The following is a 10882-nucleotide window of genomic DNA, read 5'->3' as shown; positions in this document are numbered from 1 at the left end:
AGTATTGTATAGTTACAGCGCAGCTCACTTCAGATGGGCCTCACTTCAAATGCATAACAGCCACCTGTGGCTGGGGGCTGCGGTATCGGACAGCACAGGTCTAACTTCTGTCCCCGAATCCTGTAGAATGAACCTAATTGCACAGAACTCCTTTTTGACGGTCACAAATTAAGATTCCAGCTGGAAAATCTCTTCATACCCTGCCACCAATCCCATTTTATAGGAAAGTAGCAGACACAACACCGTTGGGCATAAAGGCGACGCAATTTTCTTGGTTTGACTCATCCTCCCCATGTGCCATTCTCGTCTCTCTGGAAACGCTAATGTCAATGCTGTGAAACTAGAGCCAGATTTGTTCGTTTTCGGACTTCTCTAGGTCCTGGAGGATTTTGTTGCCACTCAGGAGTCTTAGAGCGCGCTGTTTGTTGACTCAAAACTCATTCCAGTATTGCGAGGCTGAATTGTAAGGCTAGGAACTGAGATCAAAGGCCTCCGCGCCTTCCTCCTTCAAGTTTACTGTGGTCTGAGGCAGGAGATGAGAACAGAGAAGGGGTGGGGGTGGGGGGGCTCTAAGTATCCCACCTTATTTCCCATGGATCTTGGTGGGGAACCAGCAGATGGCAGCCTGCTACAATAAGTTCCAGCCCCTCGATCCGGGAGAAGAGAACCTAAAAATATCAGTCCCACATATTTGCCGAGAAAGGCATTGGTTAGCGTTTGGGGTCGGCCTGGAGTTTTTGAGATAATTCTAGCACTGTGGTGACGATATTACGGTTAAGGCAGAGGTGCGTATTCCAACATAATTCTCTGTCTTCCCGGCCTCCCTTCCGTGCTTAAGATCTTCTGAACTACTTTTTGGATTATTTTTCGCTTTCAGCTGAAAGACTTATTTACATAATGGGAATCCTAGAATTCAAATACACGTGGAATAATATACGTTTCCCGTCATTAATCAATACTGATTGCTTTTCTCCTGTTTCTTCCGTACTGTTAACTGTGTGTAAACCTTTAAAAATGTTTCACTTGTGTATTGAGTGTCACTGAGGAACGCTTGTTTTGCAAAATCTGACACTTTGTTGAGCAACGTTCACGTTAGGCAAGGTTTTGAATTCCGTGCAGTAAAGCCATGGGTTCTTCGTTTTCCATAATTAAATGACTTTGCTGAGAGTGTGGCCCCTTAAAGGATGCATGAGGATTAAAAACCAGCATATCAAAGATCAGATGCCTGGTTAAGTGAAACTCGAAATAATCACTTATGCGGGTCTGGTTTTCTTCCTGGCAAAAAGCTTTGGTTTATTTCAACGTAATAAAACAATTAGATAGTTAGATGATTTCAATGGATCGTTATTTTTGGCAAACTGATAAGCAGAGAGTACACACATGCTTCCTTAAAGAGTTGTTTTAACAAAAGCATTGGGGGAAATTAGCCAGTAAAAACTAGTTACTTTCCATTAAAAAGTAGAAGAATGAAGGATTCTTTTTTGTGTGTATATTATGGTCTCTCATTAACTTCTTTTCTTCTAGTGAGCACATTAAATATCGGCTGGGCATCTACTTAGTGAAAGGCTCTGTGCCGAGTATCAGCCATAGGAAGATGGTCCTTTCTCCAAAGCTTACAATGCAGTGGGGTTTACTAGAGGATATGGCCTTGAAAGTGGATGTTGTTGGGGCGACCGGGCGGTTCAGTTGGTTTAGTGTCCAAATCTTGATGTTGGCTCAGGTCATGATCTCGTAGTCATGAGATTGAGCCTCCTGTCAGGCTCCTGAGCTTGGAGTCTGCATAAGATTCTCTCTCTCTCCCTCTCGTGTTAATTAATTAACGAATCAATTGATTTTAAATGTCTAAAAAAATGGATGTTGTTTATCAGTTCACAATGAATGCAAGCGTTGACTCACTATGTTGTGCCCATGAAACTAGTATAATGTAGCATGTCAATTACACTTCAAAGAAATAAAAATATTATATCCATTTCAATATATTATATGATTCCACTTATATGAGATACCTAGATTAGGCATTAGATTCAGAGATAGAAGGGTGGTTGCTAGGGTCTGGGAGGAAGCGTGGAGTGGGGGTTATTGTTTAATGGGTCCAGGGTTTCCGTTTGAAATGATGACAGGTTCTGGGAATGGATATAGTGACGGTTGTCCAACAATATGAATGTCATTAATGCCACTGAACTATACGCTTCAAAATGGTTGCAACGGCAAATCGTGTATGATACGTGTTTTACCACACACGCACCAAAGTGGGGGTAGAAACTATAATCCTTCACAGGGATTTCTGGACAAAAGGAACAGTGTAACCAAAGGCTCCAGGGGCAGAAAAGATTGGGGGGGATATTTTTTTGGCAGAAACTGTCAAACCTCAGAGAGACTCCCAGGTGCCTTATGGGAAATTTGGGCAACACGAACGGAGTGTTGGAGCAGGTATGGAAGCGAGGGCGCGAGGCAGTAGCGTCTGGGGTCAGTGGGGTCAAGTCATGCTATCTCCGGGACCCAGGGGCCTTAGGTGGGTCGGGCGATTCAAGGAGGTCCGATTCAGTGTGCTGGCAAACTTAGTCGGGAGTCCAAGGCAGAAGTCAAGAGGGCTGGGCAGGGTCCAACTTAAATCTGGCCCAAGTTGTGCAGAGCACGAGGTCATCGTGACTGGGGGGGAAATATGCAGAACGGAGGGAGACAAAGAGCAGAGCAAGCCCACACACGGGGCTCAGAGCTAACCTGGGAGAGTTGGCACAGCTGAGGCTCACTCCGGGCTCCCTGGCTCCCAACACTGCGGAAGGCTGAGGGATGTGCCAGGACAGCGCTCTGGAGCCGGGGAAACCTGACCAGAGCGGCGGACACTGGCCACCGGGAAGCAGGAGCTAATTCCAAACCAGCCCAGAAGCTGGGCTCCGGCTGCTGATGCCCTTGGGTCAGGGTTCCCGTGGGAGCTGGGGAGAGCTACAGAAGAACGAGGCAGAGGGAGTGATGTGGGGCTGATTGGCTCACAGGAAACATAAAAGGAAAACAAGGAAGAAAAGACTGCAGAGAAGGTTAGGGCCAGACGGCGGACAAATTTCATGTCGGACTAGATAGTTTGAATTAAATTCTATGAGTAACAGGAAGACAGAAAACTACTGAATGGGGAAGTCATATAAAGAAACCTTGGTCTTAAGAAGGTTAATCTCGCACGTCCCATGGTTTTACATATAAGAGTCACTGTATCAGTGGGAGACCACAGCCAGAACAGGAGTGCGGGATGGAACGGAAGATACAGGTGTCTCAGAAATGCACAAGCGACTTTGTTGTTGTTGGGGGAGGGACGTATGTTGCGACTGGATTTTCCACGTTTCAATGTGTTGCAGTGAAATGAATTTTAAAATTCATTTATGTTTTTAAAATTTTTATAATGTGTATTTCAAGAGAGAGAGAGCGTGCATGTGCGTGTATGCAAGTGGGGGAGGGGCAAAGAGAGAGAGGAAGAGAGAGAGTCCCAAGCAGGCTCTGAAAAGTCAGCACAGAGCCCTACGAGGGGATCAGTCCCACACACTGTGAGATCATGATCTGAGCTGAAATCAAAAGTCAGACACTTAACCTCCTGAGCCACCCAGGCACGCTGAATTTTAACTCATTTAAAAATGAAATGTAAGGTCGCCTGGGTGGCTCAGGAGGTTAAGTGTCCAACTTCAGCTCAGGTCATGATCTCAGGGTTTGTGAGTTCGAGCCCCACATCGGGCTCTTTGCTGTCACCACAGAGCCTGCTTTGTGCCCCTCCACAACTCATGTTTTACCTCTCTCTCTCCAAAAATAAACATTGAAAACAATGAAATGTAAAATGTATTATGCATTAACAACATATTGCATTTGTAATATGTTTCCGTTGTAAACATTATACTCATAATAGGAAATTTGGAAAATCAGAAAAGTGGAAGGTAGAAAGTAAAGTTGCTCTCATTCCAGCCTGCACCCAGGATTGTATTTCCTTCTAGTCTTTTTTCTATACCTAGTTGTTTAGATCGTTGGTTTGCTTGTTTGCTTCCCACAGCTATGATCCCATTATGGTTTTTTTGGTATCCATTTTTCGTTTGTCGTGTGGTGGGAAGCAGCAGAGTAGAGTGGTGAGGAGTACAGATTCTAGAACTGGCCGCCTGGTTTCAAGTCTCAGCATCTGCCACTTGCTGACTATGTGACATTAGCCTCTCTGTGCCTCAGTTTCCATAGCTATAAAATGGTAGCGATCATAGTAACAATTTCATAGCACTGTTATGAGGACTAAGTGAATTAACAGGTGGAAAGCCCTCAGCATTGCCACGTAGTAATTCTTGCATGTGTTAGGTACTTTACCCCGTTGTTATAAATATGTGTGAAATATCTGAGGCTTTCAAGATGGAAAGTAGGGAAATTCACAAAGAACGGTGATGTCATTAACAGGTATAGGAAGCCAGGGAGAGTGGTTTGGAAGATGGCAAGGAATATATGTGGCTTTAATTGTATCGGGCTGGAGTTACAGGCAAAAAGAAGGGTGGAAATATGTAGGAGAGCTTGGAGATGCAATACAGAAGCCCCAAAGAGAAGTTATGACCAGATGTTACGGATTTGGAAGACATCTTCCTTTGGTGACTTCATAGTATAGGAAGAAATCAGATCACTAAAGGAAAGAAAACATGGTGAGGACAAAACTTTGGAGAGTGGGCATATTTATTTATTTATGTATGTACTTATTTATTTTTAGAGACCGAGAGAGAAAGAGAGAGAGAGTGCACTTTCGAGCGGGAGAGAAGTCAGGGAGAGGGAGAGAGAGAAAATCGTAAGCAGGCTCCATACTGTCAGTGCAGAGCCCAACGTGGGGCTTGATCCCACAAGACTGGGATCATGACCTGAGCTGAAATCAGGAGTCAGACGTCGAACTGACGGAGCCGCTCAGGTGCCCCAGAGAATGTGCACACTTAGAGAATGAAAGAAAGGAGGAGAACCAGGAAAAGTCAAAGAACACGTACAGAATTAGAGGGGGAAACCAGAAAGATGGGAGAAGGAAGGTTGTGTCAAATGTGTTTTTCATGGAAGCCAAATTTTCCTTGATGTGGCTGAGATGCGTCTTGGGGCAGCATGACAGAGAGATGGCTTTCCAGAGTCCTAGGTGGGCGGTTGGTGGTGCTGGGGGTGGGGGGCATTCCTCCAAGACCCTTGCCTTCTTACGGGATGGAGCCCAGAAAGGGAACCATGAGGACACAGGTCTGCCCAGCCCTCTTTCTTCCCGCCTGCCTCTCCTTGATGACCCCTAAGTCCTACTCTCTCCTCTGTGACTCTGCTTCCCTGGAACGCTGTGAAACCTGATGTTGATGAGGGCTTTCCCCGCACAACAGAATTCGAAGAATTGACCTCTGAGCCTGCTTGATTTAAAGAAATGTAATCAGTTGAGGTGGGGAGGAATAAAGGCTATCTTCTTGTTGCATGATCGTGTTTTGCATGTCAGAAGATGATTATGCCTCTCCTTTAGGCATTGCTACATTCCTGTGCTAACGATCCAAATTCCCCCCAAATTTACAGACACCTCAGGACAAGAACAGCAAAGGTCTGTGTACTGAGCAGGGCAAAAAGAAAGCAGAGGTGCCTGGGTGGCTCAGTCGGTTGAATACCTGACTTTGGCTCAGGTCACACTCTTAGGGTTCGTGAGCTCGAACCCCACATTGGGTTCACTGATGTCAGTTCAGAGCCTGCTTTGGCTCCTCTGTCCACCTCTCTCTCTCTGCCGCCCCACCCCCCCCACACCTCAAAATAAATAAGACATTAAAAAAAGAAAAGAAAGCATGTGAATTTCACAACAGAGCCCTGTTCCTTATTTTATTTTATTTTATTTTAATTTTTTTTCAACGTTTATTTATTTTTGGGACAGAGAGAGACAGAGCATGAACGGGGGAGGGGCAGAGAGAGAGGTAGACACAGAATCGGAAACAGGCTCCAGGCTCCGAGCCATCAGCCCAGAGCCCGACGCGGGGCTCGAACTCACGGACCGTGAGATCGTGACCTGGCTGAAGTCGGACGCTTAACCGACTGCGCCACCCAGGCGCCCCATGTTCCTTATTTTAAAAAGGTACAAGAAGGGTGTACAAAGAGGCATGAAACGGTCTCAGGAGGTGCAGGAGAAAGGGACAGGTGCAGGGGCAAGGCTTGAAAAGAGTGACAGCGTTTGAGCAAATGTAGAGAAGACTGAAAATACATCACACAGAAGTTTTGGTGTGGAAAAGAGGATGATGGAAGGAATTCATGTAAGATGACTTCAGTCAAGGGCACAGACAGACATACTGGTAAAGTGCATGAACTCTGGGGACAGACAGTCTGGTTCAAATGCCAGTTCAGCCACGGTGTAGCTGTGAGACCTCGAGAAAGTTCCTTCGTCTCTCTGCTCCGTGAAAAAAACGTAACGATGGCGTTATGCTATCTGCCTGACAGGCTTATTACAAGAGTAAATGCATTACTATGCCTATGTGTTAACTCTTTTCAGTCTAGATAATCAGACTAAAGTGTGCCCAAGAATGTTTAAAAATCCGATGACCGAGGCAGAAGAAAATCCATTTTGTAACTGTTGACAGCGATTTGGGCAGCCAGACGCGCAGCACCGGGAGCGCCTGCTTTATTTTTCTTCTTTCTCCTTGTGCCTCTAGAGTTATTATAGTGATCAGCCTTCCACCCACTAAAAATGTAAGTCATCAGAGAACAGGGACTTTGGCTGGTTTTGCTCACGATTAACACAGTAAGTTTACAAGTAAATAACTAATTAAAAATACATTGGGGCGCCTGGGTGGCGCAGTCGGTTAAGCGTCCAACTTCAGCCAGGTCACGATCTCTCGGTCAGGGAGTTCGAGCCCCGCGTCGGGCTCTGGGCTGACAGCTCAGAGCCTGGAGCCTGTTTCCGATTCTGTGTCTCCCTCTCTCTCTGCCCCTCCCCCATTCATGCTCTGTCTCTCTCTGTCCCAAAAATAAATAAACGTTGAAAAAAAAAAATTTAAAAAAAAAAAATACATTAACTCATAGGGAAGCTTGTTCAAAATTGAACCTGAGTTTCACAAGTCATGGTGTGGCTTGGGAAAGGAGGGTTGCGGATGGAAACGGAAGTGGAGACACAGGAAGGGCTGAAGCGGGAGGGGTCTGAGTGGGGGAAACAGGGTGGTTGAAAGAAAGGAGGAAGGGAAGGGTAGGAGTTCAGCCTGCAGAGATGGGAGCAGCGTTCTCGAATGTTCATGGGAAGGTTAAATGGGACCCCAGCCAGGGAAATACATTCCTACTCAGTCTATTCCTGTTTTGCATCTCTTCTGGTATCAATTTTTTTGAATTTACCTTTGTTTAGATTAAGATATTTATGAAATTGTTTATAATGGTCTCATTTAATCTGTTCATGGTTTTTCTTATTTTTTTTTCTTATTATTTTTTTTTCTTTCATTGTGTTTTTCTTTTTTTTAAAGTGGGCTTCATGCCCAATGTGGGGCTTGAACTCACAACCCTGGGATCAAGTATCAGATGCTCTACCGACTGAGCCAGCCGGGCGCCCCCTCATTTGTATTGTTCTTGATGAAAATGTCAGGATTCATCTATTTTGATGGGGAGTGTTCTTGTTAAAGGAGCCCCATTGGAATGTATTTGTTAATGTAAGTTATGTCCGGGTTTCTAATTTGTTCATTCATAAATCATATTACTTTCTTCCTTCTGATATCTTCAGGATTTGATTCTTCTTTTCTAACATTTTGAGTGTTTAATAATTTGCAAACAAAAGAATGCGTGGTTCCTGAAAGTAGCCGTGTCTGTGGTCTCCCCAGAGTGTGGAGGTTGGGCAGGGAGCTGTGGAGGGTTAGAGGCAGGCCTCGGCCGATTTGCATCCCAGATGCCCGAATGTTAAAATGGCACATGACCCCCAAACTACAAATTATTCCCTTTGCAAAGCTCACTTGCCTTGAAATGACTGCTTCTTGTAATTTTTAAAAAGCTTTTTTTAATGTTTATTCATTTTTGAGAGAGAGACAGAGTGTGAGTGGGGAAGGAGCAGAGAGAGAGGGAGACACAGAATCCGAGGCAGGCTCCAGGCTCTGAGCTGTCAGCACAGGGCCCGACGTGGGGCTCGAACCCATGAACCTTGAGATCATGACCCAGGCGAAGTCTGACGCTTAACCGACTGAGCCGCCCAGACGCCCCACTCCTTGTAATTTTAAAGACAGTTTGGCTCTATCTTTTCTGCCTCCTTTCTATGATCTCGCCCAAATGCCATGTCCGACGCTGTATGCTGGGCTGGTTCGCAGTTTTCCCACAGATGTTTTACAGGCAGAATAATCTATCGTGATAAAAGGCCGAGAGCCTAGAATTAAGTTCACGTCACAGCTCTGCCGCTCCCTCACTGTGTGAGCTTTGTCGGGTTATTTGACCCAAGCCTCAGTCTCCTCACCTACTAAATGGGGGTAATGACAGCACCTGCCTCAAAGAGCAGCTGTGAGCCCTCGGGGAGAGTGCCTGTCAAAGCTTTTATCACGAAAGGAATGTTCGCTCACCCCATCTGTTACATGTGTCCACGGACTTCCACGTGCAGGTGTTTAAATGTCTTCCACGTACTATGTTTGGGTAGGACAGCTCTTATTCTTCGTTCACAATGAGGAAAATGAGACACAGAGAACTCAAGGACAAGTTGTGGTTAACAACAGAAGGCTAGACTTTGAGCGCTAACTGCACGTTCTTTTTAAGAGGGTAGGTTAGCTTTTGGCAACAACTGGGAAATAATGGTTTTGTGCTCACGGTTCACAAGCACCCCTCCTCATGTTGTTAAATTCTTTCCCAGGGTCTTCCTCCTCCTGGTGAAATCTCTACAGATAAGGCTCAGCGTGTATTATCTCCCAGGGAGTGTTTATATTTTATCGGCAAAGACTTACAAGCTCAGAAAGCCTTCAAGGGGTGAAGAATGAGCCTCTAAAAGAAAATTTAAGGGCGCCCGGGTGGCTCAGTTGGCTGGGCGTCCAACTTCGGCTCAGATCACGATCTCACAGTTTGCGAGTTCGAGCCCCGCGTCGGGCTCTGTGCTGACAGCTCAGAGCCTGGAGCCTGCTTCGGATTCTGTGTCTCCCTCTCTCTCTGCCCCACCCCTGCTCATGCTCTGTCTGTCTGTCTCGCTCAGAAATAAAGATTAAAAAAATTTGAAAGAAAGAAATTTTAAGTCTAGGAACAGTGTGGGGCAAGGGATCTTCTCAGTGAGTGAATTTTCTTATTGTATCTCATAGTAGATGGAATTAGGCCCCACAAACACGTCCATATCCTAATCCCTGGAAGCCACCATGCCACTTAACATGACAAAGGAATTTTGCAGAAGTGGTTAAATTTAGCATCTTGAGGTGGGGAGATTATCCTGGATTATCCAGGCAGTCCCAGTATATTCACAAGTGTCCTAAGAGGGAGACAGGAGGGTCAGAGTCAGAAGGGGAGAGGTGACAATGGATGCCGAGGTGAGGGGTGGGGAGGAGAGAGAGAGAGAGAGAGAGAGGAATTTGAAGATGCTATGCTACTGCCTTTGAAGATGGGGGCCAGGGGGTGAGGGGGTGAGGGGGTGGGGGCCGGGGAGGGAGGTAGAGCTATATACCAAGGAATGCAGATGGCCACTATAGGCTGGAAAAGGCAAGGAAATGGATTAGCCACTACAGCCTCCAGAGGAAACATAACCCTGCCGACACCTTGAGTTGAGGACTTCTGACCTCCAGAAATGGGAGATAGTAAATTTACGCTGTTTCCAGCCGCTGCGTTTGTGTTAATTTGTTACAGCAGCCACGGGAAACTGATACACATCTCATTCTCCCTCTGTGGTCAAGCAAACTCATCTTTTCCCTTAGTCAACCATTTCCAACATAGACCAAGGGATTCAAAGGAACGCGGCTGCACAACTATTGCAAAATGAGCTGTATGATCAGAATTAACTAAGACTTCAAACACAAAACCAACGTCTTGGGAATTATCTGACCGTTCGTTGGGGAAGCATCACGATGCAGGGAGGAAGCTGTTGATTCTGAGCCACTGCTCATTGCTCTGTGGGTTGGGCCCAGCCCAGGGGGTGCCTGACTGAGGAGGTAAGTGAGAGCGGAGCTCCAGGCCAGGCCCCGACTGCCGAGGAGCGCACACGAGCGTGAAGTGGCATTTTCCGAGAGGAAGAGACACCCCTTCTAATTTGCTCAAAGGTACTGGATAGGCTAGCAGCAGACCTAGAAGACTTACCCCGATTCTGTCAAGGATCAATGAGGTGAACTCACATGAGTCACTTGAGCTCTCTAGGTTTGTTACCAGTAATCCTTTTGGACAGAAGCTACAATTAATTGGGTAATTAGCCTTTTTGCCATTCAATTGCTTCACTCTAAAAAAAGGATTTCAGACGAGGTAAACTCACCCTCACTGACTCCACTCCATCACTTGCCTTCTTGCCTGTAGCACACATGGCATATTGCATATTGCATATTGCTCCTTGCCTCAAGCATACATACCTAATGCCTCAGGTCCTTTGCATGCACTGTTTCCTTTACCCAGCACATGTCTCCCTTCCTGATTTCACTTAAGTCTCTCCTGGAAAGGCGTTTATTCAGAGAGTCCTTCCTTCACTGACCATTCTATTTAATAGCATCACCCTTATACTTAATTCCCTTATTCTGCTTGATTTCATGTATATGATTTCCCCCCATCGAACACTGTCTTGTTTATTGGCTTACTGTTTGTCTCCTCCACTAGAACGAAGGTCCATAAACACAAGAACATTGTTTTGTTTGCTGTTGCACCCTCAGCGGGTGCACACAGTAGGTGTTCAATAAATATTTGCTGAATGAGTGAAATTTTTCCTCGTGTAACCTTGCCTTCTGCAATAGGACGTGTGGATGTTTCATAGTGGTTT

At 45.8% G+C, this 10882-nt stretch overlaps 1 long non-coding RNA gene across 1 annotated transcript; it reads left to right on the top strand.

Moving 5' to 3' along the window:
• The first annotated feature begins 7178 nt into the window (after positions 1-7178).
• On the top strand, positions 7179-9023 carry LOC122473170. Its single transcript, XR_006294603.1, has 3 exons — positions 7179-7295; positions 7443-7625; positions 8801-9023. It is a non-coding gene; the product is annotated as an uncharacterized LOC122473170 (long non-coding RNA).
• The last annotated feature ends 1859 nt before the right edge of the window (positions 9024-10882 follow it).

The sequence above is a fragment of the Prionailurus bengalensis genome, chromosome B4, assembly GCF_016509475.1.
Source record: "Prionailurus bengalensis isolate Pbe53 chromosome B4, Fcat_Pben_1.1_paternal_pri, whole genome shotgun sequence".
Taxonomy (NCBI): domain Eukaryota; kingdom Metazoa; phylum Chordata; class Mammalia; order Carnivora; family Felidae; genus Prionailurus; species Prionailurus bengalensis.
This window is presented reverse-complemented; position numbering and strand designations above follow the sequence as displayed.